Source organism: Thamnophis elegans, chromosome 4 (assembly GCF_009769535.1).
Source record: "Thamnophis elegans isolate rThaEle1 chromosome 4, rThaEle1.pri, whole genome shotgun sequence".
Classification (NCBI taxonomy): Eukaryota; Metazoa; Chordata; class Lepidosauria; order Squamata; family Colubridae; genus Thamnophis; species Thamnophis elegans.
In genome coordinates, this window is record NC_045544.1 from 67,850,202 (window position 1) to 67,869,123 (window position 18,922).

The 18,922-nt window shown below is 38.9% G+C and overlaps 1 long non-coding RNA gene across 2 annotated transcripts; it reads left to right on the plus strand.

Annotated features, from left to right (window-relative positions):
- Positions 1-1,590: 1,590 nt before the first annotated feature.
- LOC116507002 lies at positions 1,591-14,405 on the plus strand. Of its 2 annotated transcripts, none has more exons than XR_004255123.1 (5): positions 1,591-1,652; positions 6,207-6,562; positions 9,548-9,664; positions 11,170-11,297; positions 13,260-14,405. It is a non-coding gene; the product is annotated as an uncharacterized LOC116507002 (long non-coding RNA). The 2 variants fall into 2 exon arrangements; XR_004255124.1 differs by having other exon boundaries at positions 13,776-14,405.
- The last annotated feature ends 4,517 nt before the right edge of the window (positions 14,406-18,922 follow it).

Sequence of the window (18,922 nt, forward strand, 5' to 3'; positions counted from 1 at the left end):
TCCCTCTACTCAGTGGTGAGATTCAAAAATTTTTACTACCAGTTCCATGGCCATGGCTTGGTGGACGTGGCCTGGCTTTGTGGGCGTGACAGGGGAAGGATACTGTAAAATCTCCATTCCCTTCCCATTCCAGGGGAAGGTTACTGCAAAATTCCCATTCCCTCCCTATCAGCTGGGACTCAAGAGGCAGAGAATAGTTGGTGCGGGGCCGGTCAGAGGTGGTATTTACTGGTTGTCCGAACTACTCAAAATGTCCGCTACCAATTCTCCAGAACTGGTCAGAACCTGCTGAATGCCACCTCTGCCTCTACCCTATCTTTCCCCGGAATGTCTGAAATACAAAGTAGAGAATTTTAGATGGTGGTGGAATTACGGTACCAGTAATAAAAATGGCCTCTGTTAACTGAGTGAGAAATAACCTATGATGTCTAACAATGGTTGGATTCTTATTCAAATTTTATGCTGATAAGGTGAAGTACAGTAAAGTGTAGCCCATATGGTTTTGTGGGTGTTAAGTCTAACTTAACAGCTGGTTAATTGCTGGGCTCTAAAATGTCTCTGTAGGCAGAAAAAATATTTGCCTGTCATAAAACCATGAGAATCAATGTATGACTTGTTTCTGCTGAGCAATCACGGCCAAACATTTGAAGTCTGATCAAACATACAAGGCAGTTATTGCTGGCTCTTGCTGTATAGTTTGCTGAATTCCAACACGGCTTGAGAAATCACGAGACAAAACAGCTGGACTGAAGTGAACAGCTAGGAGAAAACAGACTTTGGCTCTTAACTGTACGGTCATTTTAGCCTGCAAAATGGAAATCTTCTTGTAGAGGGGCTCCTTGTGGCTAGAATTAACAAGTATATTTTTCAGAGGGTCAAAGTTGCCAAGGCTGAGAAACAATATTTTAGATGTTAAGTAGTCCTTGCTTAACAATCATAATAGAAATCAGCAACTCTTATCATTCAGTTCTACAGTCACTTGGGGGGGGGGGATGTGACCATGATTGGTTTATGACTTTACCAGCTCTTCAGTCATTAAGCGAATTGCTGTGGTCATTAAGCAAAACATATGACTGCAATTTACAATTTTATTTCCACCTTCTCTATTACCTCTGTCATAAACCAATTGCAAAGCACAAATGTGATGATTATGTGGCTATGGGATACAGCAATGAATGCAAATGCCTGCCAGTTGCAAAAGGCCCAAATAACAATCATGGACATTTATAAAATGCGAGCATTGATTGCAAGTCTATTTTTCTATATCATAACTTTGAATGATCCTCGGTAGCTAAGCTATTTTATTTAAGGAGTATGCCTTATCCAGCACCCTCCCACAAACAAAATTTCAACACATCAAATTACAAAAAGTTTCCTTTTGTTTCTGTTTTGTCAGACAGAGCCCTCCCCTTTTGGACAACTAGAGCGGGGTTGATCTTGAATCATGTTTGAAGGGAAATTAAGTTTCTTCCCTGCTATCTGCTAATGACTAATGGATGTTCAAAGTCCTCATGGCAAACTTTAACTTCAGAGTTCAGCCGGAAAGAATAAGATAGTAGGTCAGGCATAAATCACGCCATTCTGGATGCACTGAAGGAAGGGGAAGAATGCCAGAGTATTTTGGGAACCAGTTTTATTGCAAAGCTGTTAAGGTAATTGGAAAGATCATTAATGTTTTGTAAATGCTCTGAAGCACACCTAGAGGGAAAAAAAAACATAATCTGCTTTTGATCAGGGTTGTTAACTCTTGGTTTGGGCCCAAAGCGATGCTGCAATGCATTGCTGTCGTCAGCCATTCAGTCATGTCTGACCCTTGGCCACTCCATGGATCAGAATTCTCCATGACCCTCTGTCTGTCACTGCCTCCTTCAGATCTGATGCAATGCATTCAATTATAATCTAGATTCTAGAAGAATAAAGCTACAGATCAATTCAAACAATGCCCACCTCATTTTACTTCTTATTTGGACTCTAGAAGAATGGGCTGAGAATGCCATCTTTTTAAAAGACAATGTAAGGTAAAATTCATATTCCTGAAGCTGCATATGCTCTTTAATTTTTTACAGACAGCCTTATTACTGTTTCTTAAATTTTTGTTCTTCTGTTGCCTGTTTTTAATTAATAGATTTACTCCACTGGATTTTGAGTAAGTGGCATATAAATCATGATAAAAAAGGATAGATAGATACATAGACAGACAGGCAGACAGACAGGCAGACAGATGATAGATAAAGAGATAGAGAGATATGGAGATGACAGGTAGATCGATGATAGATAGATAGATAAATATAATCTCCCTTAGGATTAAAAAGGCTACTTAATATGCCTATTTTAATTTTTCTTCACAATATCTTGAAAGTTACAGTGGTGCTGACAAAAGTGAATTATGACCAGTTTTCACATTTACTACTGTTGCACCATTCCCATGGTCACATGATCAAAATTTGGGCATTTGACCACTGGGATGCATTTATGACTGTCCTGTGAGACCGTGATCACCATTTATAACTTTTCCAGTTGGCTTCCAACAAGCAAAGTCAACAGAGGAAGCCTGATTCACTTAACGACAGCATGTGATTAACTTACCGTGGAAAAATGGGTCGTAAAATGGGGCACATTCTGTCTTGCTTAACAATATAAAATTTTGGGCTTAACTGTGGTCATAAGTCAAGGATTACCTGAACTCAGTTTTTAAGAAGCCCTGAGAAAGAAATTCCTCTTTCAAATTCTAATGGTAGAATTTGGGCAGAAGTGGAGAAATGTAGAAAGAAAAACCAACCCTACCCAGCTTTCATATATTGATTTGTTTTCTTTGCTGTACACAAACACATTTTTTACCACTTACATAGGTTTTTTTTCTTTATTGTGTCAGTTTTCCTGATCCACTGGTAGACTAGTATATATTTACTCAAAGCCTGGAAAATTCCCTGCTGTTATTCAACATACACACCAGAGGTGGTATTCAGTTGGTTCTGACCAGTTCTGGAGAACCGGTAGCGGAAATTTTGAGTAGTTCAAAGAACTGGTAAATACCACCTCTGCCTGCCCCGCCCCCATCTATTCTCTGCCTCTCGAGTCCCAGCTGATAGGAAGGGAATGGAGATTTTACAGTATCCTTCCCCTGCCACACCCACCAAGCCACACCCATCAAGCCACGCCCGCAGAACCAGTAGTAAATATTTTTGAATCCCACCACTGATACACACTCTCCCACTGAACTCAGCCAATATTTCAGACATTAGTTTCTTAGATATTTTTTGTGTATGTAATCAATTGTCTCCATATCCATTCACATCAATCATCATAGAAATTATCATTGGTCACCAAACAGCAGCAAATTTCGGCAAACCAGAAGAGAGCTGTCTTGAATTTCAAATCAGGGCTAGCTCAGGTGTATATCGCTTTCAGTAACCAAATTATGCTTCCATTTTAGTTCCATGAACTGAAGTTCACCAGATGGGAAATTAAGTATGACTTCAGAGCTGGCAACCAGACAAGGTTCTTTACAGCACCTGTGGATAATGGCTTGTTTAGGGAGGGAACACTGTCTACACTCAGCTGTCTTCCAATACTTCCCTGCTGCCAGGCATATATATTTGCTACCAAATCAAACAAACATTGCAAACTTGTGATGGTGCTGCCAGTGAACACTACTTGAACTAAGCAACATGATGAAAATGCAGCTTCTGTTGGATAGTGTGGTTGGCTTGATTGCTTCTCTTCCTATTTACTCTGCCAGTGATGCAGTGGGTGAAAAGGGAGATACATTTGTATGTGGGCTGCAAAACATCCAGTCAGCCACCACATGGCAGCATGTTTTCAGTAACACTTTGCTGTTACCTAGTGGCAGTCCAGAGTTTTGGAGCCCAGAAATGGTGCCTAAAGCAGTCAGCAAGTTCGGGCCTAAAATATACCAGTGATCCAGGAGAGACAAGGTTGCTTGACAGCCATTTTCCTGTTCTTAATAGGTTCAGGTATTGGGATTCCAATTTGTAGCTTATATCTGTCTACATACCAGGGACGATCAGTGGCTCCGTCAGTTATGTGTTTTGAATTTCTCATTAGCTAATAATTATAGAATGATGAGATTGTTGCCTTCCAATATGTCTTATCCATAATGTCTTCAAATGACACAGATAATTAATGCACTAGCATGGGAACCAAAGCCAGCATCCAAGTTTAGATCAGTGAGCTTCATGTAGTCACACACCAGATGTGTAACGTTATAGATTAAGTTATTTCCCAGGAGGACTGTTGGAAAGGATGTGAGCACATTGTACAGCCTATTCCATAGAGGGTGACATAATACATTGAAATGCAGATAGCACTGATGTTTTGATCCAGTGCTCTGTCAAGCAACACACTGCCAAAATCTTCAGTTAATTTTCAACAGCAATACGATATGATATGATATGATCTCAGAAAACGAATCTTGTAAACATTCCCCAAATCTGCTCCTCATTGAACTGAAAATACGGGAGTGACATCATTAAAAGGGGCTGGGGAAAAAGCATAGGATTTAGTAGAGGATTTTCTCAAAAATAAGTTTTACAGAGATTCTCCTCATTGCAAAGAAGAAGGGAGAATACCAGTACTTTATCTAACTTGCTCTCGTCCTCCCACTGGTTTCAGAATGAGGTTGCTTCTCATTTGTGTGGTGATCTCCTCATCCCTAGTTACATTGGTGGGGAAACTAGAAAAGTCCAAATGTGCTGGGATTGCATTCTTTACATTCCATTCAGGCCCTACTGCACTGCCAGCAGCTGCCAGACCACAATTATGCTGACATAAGATATGCACCATAGTCCACAACTCTAAATCCCTCTAAAACAAAGGGCAGTATGAGCCTCAGAGACATTGCAGTGTTTCCCACTCTACAAGCATCCCTGTGCAACAGACATGAGATTAACAAAGGCCCATTTATATGAACTTTTGTTGTTAGCTTTATTTATTTCTTCAAATAAGAATAATTTTAAATAATTTCTTCTTCTTCTCTGTGAAACTGCTTTTCAGCAGTGTCTCTATCAATATGGCCCCATATTGCACACCTTGACAAGAGTCTTGCTAGACTCCTAGTGAGCTACTGAGAAGGTTGTGACTGGCTGGAGAATTAATCCTAGTCTGCAATTTCTCCTTCCTTGGTTGTTCAGTTTAATGTTTCTCAACCTTGGCTACTTTAAGACCTGAGAACTTCAACTCCCAGAATTCCTCAGCCAGCTTTTGAAGTCCACAGATCTTAAAGTGACCAAGGTTGAGAAACATGATGTTTTGTTTTCTTAGATGTTTTGAGACACAATTCTTCCAAAATGGCTCCAACCTTGCTTTAGAATTACTCCAGGCAGTCCTCCTGAGCAAACAGAATTACTCCCTGTCTTATCCTCAAGGGCTACCTCAAAAATAATATTGGGTGAACTTTAATACTAGCAGCACTTCATATTTATCGATGGTAAGATGGAAGCTCATGGGCATCACTACCTCTATGTATTAAAAAAGGCAAAGGAAATGCATTCACATGAGGTTTGAAGCACTTTTTCAAAATCATTTCTTCAATGTTTTCAACTTAAAAAATTGTTTGTTTGTTATATTTATTTGCATTCAGCCTTTGTTATTTCTACAAATAATTCAAAGCAGCGAACATGTCCAACACACCTTCCTCCTCCTCTTTTCCCCACAACAACCCTGTGAGTTGGAATGGATTGAGAGAACTAATTGGATCAAGGTCTGTGAACCGGCTTTCAAGGCTAAGACAAGACTAAAACTTATTGTCTCCTTCTTTCTAGCCTGGTGCCTTAACCAATAATGCTAAAAAGACCAATTTTCCTGTATGTGCATTCATTGACTTTCCTTCCTTCCTTCCAACATAGAAGCAGACATGAAATTTGTTCCCAATCTTTTTTTTCCCAGATTCTCTTTCTCATGTATGGTTCAATTTAATTTTCCTTCTTCTTCTCCATATGGAACAAAGTGAAATTAAGAAAAACACATACTTGAAAGAAAAAAGGCTTGGAAAGAGCTCGTGTTTTCCAAGGCTCTGGTACAGCTGTTAATTTGTGGCCAACCTCAGTGGAAAGTAAGCAAGATGGCAGCAACATTTGACATGAGAATTCGGAAATAGCCTCCTTCCAGAACTCGGCTGGCTTCAGAATTGGGCTGTATTGCCAATGCTTCAAGTTGTGTCATGTCATTTTTTTTTTTTTTTTTTACAGAAAATGTTGATGCAGCTGGGGAGGATTTTGCTATTCTTTCAGACTGAAGTTTCATGGAATAGTGATGGTTTTCTTTGCTCAATAGATGATAATGAACGGGTTTGATAAAAAGTGAAAATAAGGGCTATTGTGGTTCTTTGTGGAAAATAGTTCTATCCAAACCATAAAAGTCATGAACTTTAATAGAGTTTTAAGATGAATTTGAACTTTGTGGCTTGGGGTCAGTTTTCAGCACCAATCTAGCATATTTTCCTGTACCCAGTATGTCACTGTTCCTGATCTTCAGAGACTAAGGAAATTTCTCAGAACATTTTCAACCAAATAGAAGTACAAGAATAATTTCTCTGAAGAGCTATGTAAGTTGAAAACATATTTATTCAATCATTTTAATTAATTAATTAATTAATTAATTAATTACTTTTATATGGCTTGCATATATTTGGCCTTGGGTGGCTCAGTTAAAATAGAATACAAACAGGAAAAAATAAACAAAATTTGAACAAGAAAAAAAACCCATGAAATAGCAGCCAAGAACATTTCTGACATCACACCTTTAGTATAATGATGACAAAGAAATGGGCTCAAAGGCATATCAGGCCCCAACTTAATGGTAAAACTTGGGTTTTAATACTTTGAGAAAGGCCAGCAGAATCAAGGCAAATCTGCTTTCTGGGAGAATGATGTTTTAGAAGGGAAGCAGAAAAAGTACTCTTCCTGGCTGCCACCAGATGGTGCTCTCTTGCAGGAAGGAGCCAGAGCATACCTCTTCTGCCATCTCATGGGATGGGCAGGTACCACTGGGAAAAGATGGTCCTGTAGCCCCCAATCTTTTGGGCATCAGAGATCAGTTCCATGGAGGGAGTTTTTTCCACAGAGAAGAGGGGGCGTAGTTTTGCATGCTGCCTGCATCCCACAGATGGGGTTTCGTTTGTTTGCGCGACCTGGTTTCTGGCATGCCGCGGATAGACCGGGAGTTGGGGACTTCCGCTGTAGCTAATCTAGCTTCAAGCCACAAAAGGCTTTAAAGGTAAACATCAGCACCCTGAAATGCACCCAGATGCACATCCTTAGCCAATGGCGAGGTGGCGCAGTGGTTAGGGTGCAGTACTGCAGCCACTTCAGCTGACTGTTATCTGCAGTTCAGCGGTTCAAATCTCACCGGCTCAAGGTTGACTCAGCCTTCCATCCTTCCGAGGTGGGTGAAATGAGGACCCAGACTGTGGGGGCGATATGCTGACTCTGTAAACCGCTTAGAGAGGGCTGAAAGCCCTATGAAGCAGTATATAAGTCTAACTGCTATTGCTATTGCTATTGCAGCTCACAGAGTGGAGGTTTCACATGTTCCAAGTAAGTGGCACCCTTATAACTGCTCATGCATTCCAAATACTCTTCAAGTACATTAATGAACATATTACATTCATCTTTTAAAACTTGCCAGTGGATTGTAGTGATTAAGGTTTTGAACTGGCATAGTGCAGACCCGGCTTTAAGTCCTTGTCTTGCATGGAAGCTCATTAGGGCCATTTCCTCTCTTGCAGTACACTTACCTGCCCAGGAAGAGGGAGTGTTATATCTGTCACTTTGGGGCTTCTGACTGAGACTTGGGGAAAAAACTTAAATCAACCCAGTAAATGAACATACACACAGCAAAGGAGAATCCCCCCCCCCGCCCAGATTGTTTGTATCTAAAGATTCATAGATTTAATGGACCAATTGATTAAACTCAGTTTCCCCTCTTCTGTAACATGGGAGTCACACTGGTGGAGGTGCTTGTAGTTAGGAATTTTCTATTATAATTATTGCAGAAGGCATCAAACCCCTCTCTCTCTCTCTCTCTCTCTCTCTCTCTCTCTCTCTCTCTCTCTCTCTCTCTCCCTCTCCCCCTCTCCCCCTCTCCTCCTCTCCCCCTCTCCCCCTCTCTCTCTCTCTCTCTCTCTCTCTCTCTCTCTCTCTCTCTCTCTCTCTCTCTCTCTCTCTCTTTTTAAGTTTGGTCATAGAATAGAGGAGAACATACAATATAGGTTTCCTTTATTTAAAAAACACAGAATAATTTCCAGGATTCAAGATGCAGTAAACCAGAAGTTTAATGTACATTATGCACATGATTATGAGGTCGTGATCAGAAAGAGGAAAGCAGTTAAATTGCTTTCAGATCACCTCTTACTAAGTCACCCAGGTTACTTTTTAAGCCTCATAGGGCTCACCAGATTTTTTTCCTCTTATGTCATTAATAATTTCCTTATTGTGATAACTGAATATACGTTAGGGGGAATATTGGTGGATATTCCTCAGATTGATTTGGATGAAATATCTGACATGGCTGAAATAAACAAGAATTGTTTTTTTAATATTTTCATTTGTTTGTATCCCACCTGTAGTATTTATACAAATAATGAAAGGTAGAGAACAGGTCCAACACACTTTTCTCCTCCCATTTTTCCCATGACAACAACCCTGTGAAATGGGCCCTCAGATATAAATGTTGGAATAAACTGTAATTCAATGGTATAAACCATCATACATTCATAATGGGAATATGATATTTTGTACTACAACAGCTAACATGACTATCTAAAGGAATACGATGAGAAATGGTTGCGTATTGATTATTACAGGCAATTGTTTGTTTACTTTAAACAGACCTCCCAGAAGTGTACAAAGACCTTGGCAATTCCCAAGTTTGAGGACACCCTAGTTAAAATGATGTCACTGGAAAACTAAACCCAGAGGCGCCCAGAGTCCCAATGGGAGTGGGCGGCATACAAATTTTATTAAATTCCAATTCCAAATAAACAAGCCACCCCTCCCCCCCAAAATGATACACCATGATTTGAATAGTCTTTTAAAAATCCAAAAGGCCAGGATCAAAGTCAAAGGCTGCATTGAATATGAGGCTAGGTCAAGAGAATTTTCTGACCACTCTGATTAGTTCTGACCTTTTGCAGAAAATAACTCATTGGTAGCTTCCACGACTTGATATAAACAAGTATGTTAACAGGTCAATGCCTCACCGATTTTATCTAATAAAGGAGAATATTTGTAGCTCAAGGTTAAAATGAGGGTTTCTTGGTGCACTCTTGGGTTTAGTTGTTTTCTTGTAGACATTTCATTACCCAAACTAGATAACATCATCATGCTATCTAGTTTAGGTAGTGATCTCACCCAGCTTGGGAACTAACAAATGTTGGATTTAGTTGGTATCTGAATAGATTAAATGGGTGATAGATAGATAGATAGATAGATAGATAGATAGATAGATAGATAGATAGATAGATAGATAGATAGATAGATAGATATTCTGTGAAGAGTAATGAAGAAATTCTCTCCTGTCTTTTCACCAGATGTCCCTTTGAGAAAGAAGGAGCAGAAAAATAATTCAGTCAAGAGACATGGGCAAACTCATAAGGCAGAATTCAGCTTTCAGACTGCCTGGCCCAAGAGCATATGGAGCAATAGAGGTATGGTTTTAACAAGGAAACTCCATAATCTCTGTAATCAACTTTGGCCAATGATCTGGCCTTCAAAATACAGCACATCCCAGGGGGCCCTTGTCGCAATAAAAGTGTGTAGCTAAAGAGTAAACAGTGTGTTCCATTAAAAACGTGTAGCTAATGGATAACCAGTGTGTCCCTTTAAAAGTGTGTAGCTAGTACTTTCCCAGATGCCCTTCCCTGATAGTGTAAGCTTGCAAAGTCATTCCAGAAATAGGTTCCTCTCCCAACTGATATATGTTAACATATGCAAAGAAAAGCCCGACACACAGCTGATATAGCTGGCAGATGAAGAAAGACAAATCTGTCAACAACAAGCAAATGCACCGACAAGCTCAGTCAAGAGCCCAAAAGGTCAAGTGACCAGCCTCTTATTTTACATGTATCTTCACAGAGCTAGATAAGGTCTTGCAAAATGCCACAACTGCTGCTATCATAAAAGCCAGCTTAAAGCTTAACAAAAATCCACTATTAGCACAAGCAGTCTGGTGGGGTTTTTTTTTGTTTTTGTTTCAAAGCATAAATACATTTAATATCTTAAAATAGAAGAAACTGTGATTTTCCTCTCCAGCCTTCTCTGCATTAAAGAATTTTGCTTACCGATTTTCTAAAATAATAAATAAATAAATAAATAAATAAATAAATAAATAAATAAATGCAAAACCAATCACAATCTTACATATTAATGCACAAGATTATTTCACCTGTAACTGTTTTTTAAATGCATGTTTCCGAATCCAGTTTCACTGGGAAAGATGAAGTGTCAAAGCTATTCACAAAATCTAACTTGGCTATTTCCGGCATCTGGTAGTCATAAAGTGATACTTATTTTGTCAACCAATCTTGAGCAAAATTGCTGCTCTGCCACTTACGAGGCCTGTCAGTGGGATATGGACAATTTATTTAATGTTTTTGAAAGGCAGTCTCTGGGGTCTGGAGCTGACCCTGTTCTAGCACATTACACACAAGCAAGTGTCCTTCCTGCCTGTTTGGAAATTTGTGACAAGATGATGAAATTCTCAGACATGAGCAATTTAATGACAGACTGAAGTTATTTTTAGGAAGATCCAAATTTTACATCTTAACTGCTAAGGGCAGCCAGGTTTTTCCTATCAGATATGTTTTTCTTTCTTTCTTTCTTTCTTTCTTTCTTTCTTTCTTTCTTTCTTTCTTTCTCAATTTGTATAGCTGTCCTTCTCAAATATATGAATGTTTACTCAAAATGAGCCCCACTAAGTTCAATAGAGTTTATTCCTACATGAATGTGAAACAGTGGAATGAAATGGTAATTAAGAACATTTTACAAAATCAGTACTGATAAATGAAAACAATTGCCCATTACTAAATGATCAATATATAAGATTAGCTCAAAATGAATAACTTTTTTTGTTCTAAATTTTGAAAGTTTGGTTGCCAAGCACAGTATTTTTTAATTATTATGATTAATTTGTTACTTTACCTTTCTACTGTAGGAAACAAACCCTAATGAGAACAAGGAAAAGGGGGGAAAAAGGCCTAGTTGAAGAGCCAGAATCTTCAGGGACCTTTGAAATACCAGGATGATGCCATCTGAATCTCAGAAAGAACCTCATTCCAGAAGGTAGGCACTACGATTTGCAAAAGAAACAAAATTACAAGAAGTAATTTCATTTACTCAGCATCAAATTACTTCTAGGATGGTGTAAAGAGATTGTATGACTCTGAAAACAACAGGGGTAGTGCGGAAAATGGTACAATGTAGAACCAACCTTGAGGTTTGTTGTTTGCGGTGTGTGTGTGTGCTACACAATTCAGTACAGTTTCAGTTATCTACTTTTGGAGACTTGATAGAATAAAGCTGTACATAAAACTGAAAAAGATAGCCAGGTTTTAAAAGGTGTTTCCTCTAAACTTTTGATTTGAAATAGCTGTACTCTTCAATTAGGAGGTTACAAACCACAGACTTTGCAGAACAAAATACTACAAAAATACTAGCATAAGTTGGAGGGGGATCAGGTTTTTGGATTTGGCAGTCAACTTAGAATACCTAATCATATCTTCATTGAACCGGATATGATGAAATTCATAGTCATAGTTAGTTTTTAACATAAACTTCAGTCAACTGAACTATCAAGTATTAGCATTGACAATCTTCTGGAGCAACCTTAATCTACATTGTCAAGAAAACTTATTTAGTTAATAAACAATGCAGATAGAGAACTTCATTTTTCCTTGAGCACTACAGTCTTTCACTTTTGATATTTCTATCAATCATTCATATTTTTCTCCCTTGTTTTACTCTTTTACTCAGAATATATCTAAATCAGATTCCTTTTCTTAATATAACTTCCTATTATAAGCTTCTTTTCTTTTTTAAAAGGTCAGCACTAATTTACATAAAGGTGATTTACTCCAGGGATCCCCAACCCCTGGTCTATGGACTGGCATTGGTCTACCACATGCCAGAAACTGGTCCATGCAAACAAGTGAAGTCCCATCCATGGGCTACAGGCAGCACATGAAACCACACCCACTTCTGGTCCACGGAAAAACCTTTCTCCATGGAACCAGTCACTGGTGCCCAATAGATGGGGGCTACTGACTTCTATTGTTTTTGTTTCTTTATGCACCCATATTCACCCTGCCTAAATCTATTCTTGAAATGATGTGGCCCTGCTTACTTTTCATGAGGAAGATCTCATGTTTATCTGTCATTAGGAAAAATAATAGGTAACTATTTCAAGAATGAGATGATAAGCAGCCCAGACGGTACATAGATACTGCACATTTAAAACAATTTGAATTGTTTACTCTTCAAAGTATTATGCTAGAGCAGTGGTTCCCAAACTTGGCAACTTTAAGACTTGTGGACTTCAACTCCCAGAATTCTCCAGCCAGCTCTGCTTCTGGGAGTTGAAGTCCACAAGTCTTAAAGTTGCCAAGTTTGGGAACCACTGTGCTAGAGAAGTCTGGGAGGCATAATGTAAAAGCTCTAACATTTTCTCAGCATACTTCTACTATGAACAGCGACTTTGTAAGAAACCAAATAAGAAGTTGGTTTAACTTTGTATGAGAGATATGCTTCTGAGAAAATAAATTTTCCAGCAAAAATTGGGTTGCAGTCAAGGTAAGTGTGAACATTTAACATATTTTCTTCAACCATAATTTGATGTTTACCCATTAAGAAAAATTGCCATCACTTTAGTATATTTTCTATTTGCACAAATTACAACTTTCATACATAAAAAAAACAAAGACGAGACATGAAAGAGCAGATGGCACTTCATAGAATCACAAATAAGAAGTCTGTTTCATCAACATTCCTTCTTTTTTATGCAAATGTTTATATTTCTCACTGTTTTCACTTTATTTTACAAAGCATATTTGCATAGACAAACTTCTAAGATCTGAAATCCAACGTATCAAGGGGCGATTGCAAAGTGGAAGATGACTATCAGAAACACTTGGGAACCAGGGGGCTTTATCTAAATCTCTTCTACTCTATGGTTATCAATTAGAGATGGCCTGGTCAGGAAGAGAAAAACCACTGCAACATCGCTCATGGCATTCTTGATCTCCACAGATGTTCCAGAAGAATACCATAATGGATGGTAATGCCATAATGCCAAAGCTACCAAAATATCAAGAAGAGTCAGAAAAATTGCACTATCTCCATTCTGTCCTACTAATAATCATTTAAAAAAAACGCTAATCAATCAATATCATCTCACCTTCTGTTTGTTGTTTGGTCTTGTTTCAGTTACTGGAGGTACAGATAGAGAACATTTTTAATACACATAAAGTATATCTTCTCCAAAAATTATAATAGGGAGTGCCTAGTTAATAATCCTTGCTTATGCAGACATAATATTCACTATAGCATTATTCAATTACTTCACCATTTGGGTTATCCAGTTAAAAACACACACACAATTTCACATCAAAAGTAAAAGAACAGAGATGTGGAACATAACTGTATTGCACTTTTAAAAAATGGTCTTGATGTCTTTTAAAAATTCTTCTTCCTTCTGTTAACCCACACATTTTTAAATAGCCTACAATGTAATTGGATAAATTCAATTATTTTATTTCCTTGCAGGTGTCTGAAAGATCCGCATAAACTGGTGTATAAGAGTATCAGAGCTTCTATATTCCACTGAATTTTTTTAAAAATACTGCTGACAGAAGGTTATGTATAGCAGATGGTCATACATTTTCAGGGGTGTAGCATCAGTATACTGTGTCAGTATAAACCTTGGCACAAAATACATACATTGATTTTAGCAGCCCACCTCTGGCTGACTTCTGCCTGCTAAGTTTCCAAGAACTTCTGTTTCATTTATGACATGTTTGGCAGCCATATTTGTTGGTATATTTAAAGTATTATCAATATCTGCCCAAGTCTGTTCTCAAAGGAAGGCCTCCTGTTAATTTAAAGACACAGTGTACAATTTAATCACAGTAACAATATAGATGTGTTCTTGCAAAAAGAGATGATCAGCCCAATTTCAACAGATGTAGAATTTCAACAGATGTAGAACCAACAAAAGTGTGTATAGTTGCAATGTATGGCTGTGAAAGTTGGACCATAAGGAAGGCTGAGTGCCAAAGAATTGAGGCCTTTGAACCGTGATGCTGGAGGAGACTTCTACGAGTCCCTTGCACTGCAAGGCAATCAAACTGGCCAGTCCTACAGGAGATAAACCCTGGCTGCTCTTTAGAAGGCCAGATCCTGAAGATGAAATTCAAATACTTTGGCCACCTAATGAGAAGAAAGGATTCACTGGAGTAGAGCCTAATGCTGAGAAAGATTGAGGGCAAAAGAAGAAGGGAACAACAGAGAATGAGGTGGCTGGATGGAGTCACCAAAGCAGTAGGTGTGAGCTAAATGGACTCTGGGGGGTGGTAGGAAGGCCTGGAGGAACGTTGTCCATGGGGACGCGATGGGTCAGACACGACTTCGCAACTAACAACAACAGAACTCTTTAGTTCCCTTTCTTCTCTTTAGTTTCATTTATTTGTTTGTTTGTTTATATTTCTTATTTCTTAACCACCCATCTCCCTGAGAGAAGGGGCCTGGGCAGGATACAATATATTGGGTGGGATTTTATGTAATTTTATGTAAGTGTTCATGTATCAGGACATTACGCTTAGTACAGCTAAGAACATACTCATTATAGCCTTTCATGAAGGGATAGGTGTCATAGCTCCACTTTTTAAAATGGAATGTTTAGTTATAGCTAAAATACATTGTGACTAGTTCTTATTTTAAATTAAAGAAATCAAACACCACAATTCTCCTGTATTGTGTGGGTAGGCAGATTACGGGTTCAGTAGCATCTGGAAACAGCCGGTTTTTGCCCTGGCATGGTTCTGCACACAAACAATACTTGGTACTATAAAAAACATGCTAGTTGATTCTTCAAACCACCCTTAGCATACAATTCTTCTACCGTGGGATTCAGTTTCAAGAGACCATTTCTATTTTACATGAACCTTACTGAAGGTTTACAAACTCTTCTGGAATGCAGTCCAAGGCTTTGTCATTCAGAGTATGCACGTTCTTCATTTCCTTCGGTCTTGTTCATTTTTGGCAGGAAAACAACGGTTACTATTTTCCTTGGATTTTCTTTGCAATCCAAATATCACACTGTACTTCCTCTAAAATGAGTATCATTCTGAGTATTGCTTTATGGGACAATTTTGATTATCTTGGAGAGAAGTTGCTGGTTGTTGTTTTTTCTTTCCAAAAAACAGCATTGTACGTATATATTAAAAAGGGTTGCATTGGCTGCCATTTTTTGTTTTCTCTGGATGTTATTTTACTGTATATTTGCCTTAAACTCTGAGAACTCTTACAAAACCAGCAAAAACCATGGGTGTCTCCAGGAGGAAGCAATGTATGTTCAGCACAAACTACATATACAGCACAAGCTAAGAATACTTACAAACTTGAATGACAAAGCTGGGATACTAGTATGAAACCTAATCTACATTGGGATGCTGGTTAATCATCTTTGCCTAGAACCATGATGGCAAACCTATAGCACGCATGCCAGAGATGGCATGCAGCACCCTCTCTGTAGGCACGTGAACCGTCGCCCTAGCTGAGCTCCACCACGCATGCGTGCATGCTTCCCACCAGCCAGCTGGTCTACAGGTCTCTGCTGCACATGTGGGGGGGGAACAGGGGGCATGTGGGAAGCACATGCACATGGAGAGTGGGCATATGCAGGGGTTGCACATGCATTTTGGGGGGGGCATATTTGGGAGGGATGTGCAAGCATTGCATTTTAGGGGTTTGGGGGCACATGTGTGTGCTTTGGCCACTGGGTCTGGAAAAGATTCACCATCATTGGCCTAGGTGCAAGGAATTCTACAGTATTACTCTCATGGGCTATTTCTTTCTTTCCTTTTTCTTCTGTGGAATGAGATAATTAGCAAAGTATGATCAAAAGAGAGCAACGACAGAATCATTCCACTGCTTTAGTTGTTGCATGATCATTTTTTTTCTTCAAGGAAAACCCTCTCATTGCTTTTGTGGTAGGTTTTTTTTACCAGCTTAAAGGAATGCCTAAACTGCAGGGCTGTAGGAGTATCAATTGTTTGCTTTATAGGGGAAATACAAATCTCCCATTTGCTTTCTAATAAGCACTGTTTGCACTATTGTTTTAAGTTATAATGTATAAAATGTCAAGGCCCCTCTTCCCCTGGGATCTCAAGGCAATGCTTAAACATAACTGGAAAGCCGCTTGTGAAGTCCCTGGGGAAAGGAGCGTAATTTTGAACAAAATGGGAGGAAAAAGAAACATTTCTTTCTATCCTCTTTCCACCTAAAATCGTTTTTCATTTAAAATAACAAAAATGTCTCCCCTAGACTTCATTACATGCATTCATCACAACCCTTCTCCTACCAATTCAAACTTATCTGTCCCCTTTTATCAGGCTTCCCCATTCCAGAATCAGTCAAATCTTGCATGGAAATGGATTGCCTTTACATTTTTGCCGCCTTGGGTTAAATATTTCTTTTCCAACTCTATTTTTTCCTTTAAAAGGAGAAATAGTAATAAAGAGCCAACTGAGCTCATACTGTTTTCAATAAACTTCTCTTATTCTCTCTTTTCTGTTCAGATAAGTATTCACAGCTTCAGATTAGAATCGATTTTTCATCCTCAGAAGGCTTAGAGCTAAAGTCCCTATGTTCGAAAACTGTGCTTAGTGAAGACATCTATGAGCATTAAGTTAGTAAAGGCTTTACCAAAGAAGCATTTCTCAACCATGGCAACTTTAAGATAGGCAAACTTCAACTCCCAGAATTCTATGCTGGCTGGGGAATTCTGGGAGTTGAAGTCCACCTATCTTAAAGTTGCCAAGGTTGAGAAACACGGTAACAGAGAATTCTTGCTTTCAGTTGTTGATTACATTCTGGCTGAGAATCTAATCTTATTTTGCTCAAATGTTTTGGAATGGCAAATAGCTTTTGAAAGAAGATGTAAACTATTATGGGACCTCAGCAAAGCATGCAGCTTCCTGACAGCTCTGTACTCACATGATTCTACTTAAGTGACTCAATGTGATAGCTACGGAATTTAGAGGCAGGCTGTTTTCCTATTAGCAAGGGCTTCCTAAGTTGCCTCCCCCTGCTACAACTCCACATTCTCATGTCTCTGTGGTTTTCATAAATCACACAAAGAAACCTTGGTGGTTTACAGCTCCCTGATTGCAAAGGCCCAGATGTTTTAAATGCCAAGCTAAACAGACCATGTATGGGACAGAGCAAGGCACGGCACGCTCCTACTGGTCAGCCAAAGGGTGTGCAGATTTGAGGTCACCCTTATTTGGTGCTCTTTGCATTTCAAGGTCAGACTGAAAATGGTTCTGCAATTTGCAAAGCAAGATAGCCATGGTGTGGAAAAAGGCCCTTGGAGGAATTGCTATTTTGGCTTAAATAGTTCCCCCAAAAATCACTGTGTGTAACAATAAGCAATATGTCATTATACTTAAACTGTCACAGCTGCTTTTTCAAGAAAATAACAAACCTTTGAGAGTGATCCGGCCATTTCAAGCACAAGTAGGCAATCTATACTTCCTTGTGGATATTCAGATCCCCGAATAACCAAGAGTACCAAAATTGTACATTTTTTCCAGCCTTTTGAATCTGAAAGTACGTAGTGTGAGTCTTAAAATAGGCTTGTTGTGTGACAGTTCTCCCAGTAAGAAAAAAGGATTTCAGAAAATGTCAATCTACTGATATACGTGTAATGCTCCCTGCCTATTTTGCATCTGTACCCTACTCACAAAGATTTTCACCCCTCACCCTTTCCAGGAACCAAAAGGTTGTGTATCCCTGTATTAAATGTCATTTAACTTTTTTTTTTTTTACTCACAGCCAGAGTAACGTCAGAGCAGGAAAAAATAAACTTTAAGCCTTTGGTGCAATTCTATACTTAACTGGAAACCAGCCCAGCCAGAGCTACTTTTGAGCGAATGGGGAAGGCTACACCACAGTTACTACTGATAGGTTGCAATCTTCATCGCCTCACCCCCCAAATATCACCCCTCAATGTAGTGCTCTTTTGGTGGTGGTGAGACTTCTCTGATAGACTTCTGGGACTTTAGCAAGGTGCTTCCTCCTTTTCTTGCTGCTTTTTAAAGATCCCATTTTGCTTCCACCACTGTGAAGTTCTTTCCACTGTTTTTCCCACTCTTAGCCTCATTTCCTGGAAGTCCTGAGATCATTCAGTGCAACAGGATGTTAGATCACTTTAATAGTACTAACCTTTTTAAAGACAAGAAAAAGAAAACAGAATCCTTGTTTAATTCATAACCACGCATATATTTTATTACTATTCATACCTCAGGAAGTCTGGAGCCTACCCTTTAGGTGAGATACACTTGTTTTGTAGACAGTCAAGGGAAAAAATATTTAAAATCTGGGTAAACATTTCAAAATGGCTGTAGCAAATCTAATTCTGTTTCCCCTCTACCCTCTGCTGTGGTGCTTAATGGATGCAAGTACTTAAGGAAGATAGGTTTTCCAGCCTCTCACGTCTTGCTTCTCATCACTTTATGACAATATTTTAGTTTTAGGGAGTGATGGAGAGGGAGAACTGAATCAGCTTAAAATCTTGTTCCCCTATGGTTCTTACTCTTTGGGAGTGATTTTATTTTTTTATTCAGCATAGTATTTTTCTACATGTTCTCAATCACTGGGTTTTTTACATTCTTGTTGGTTTTCTATCTGTG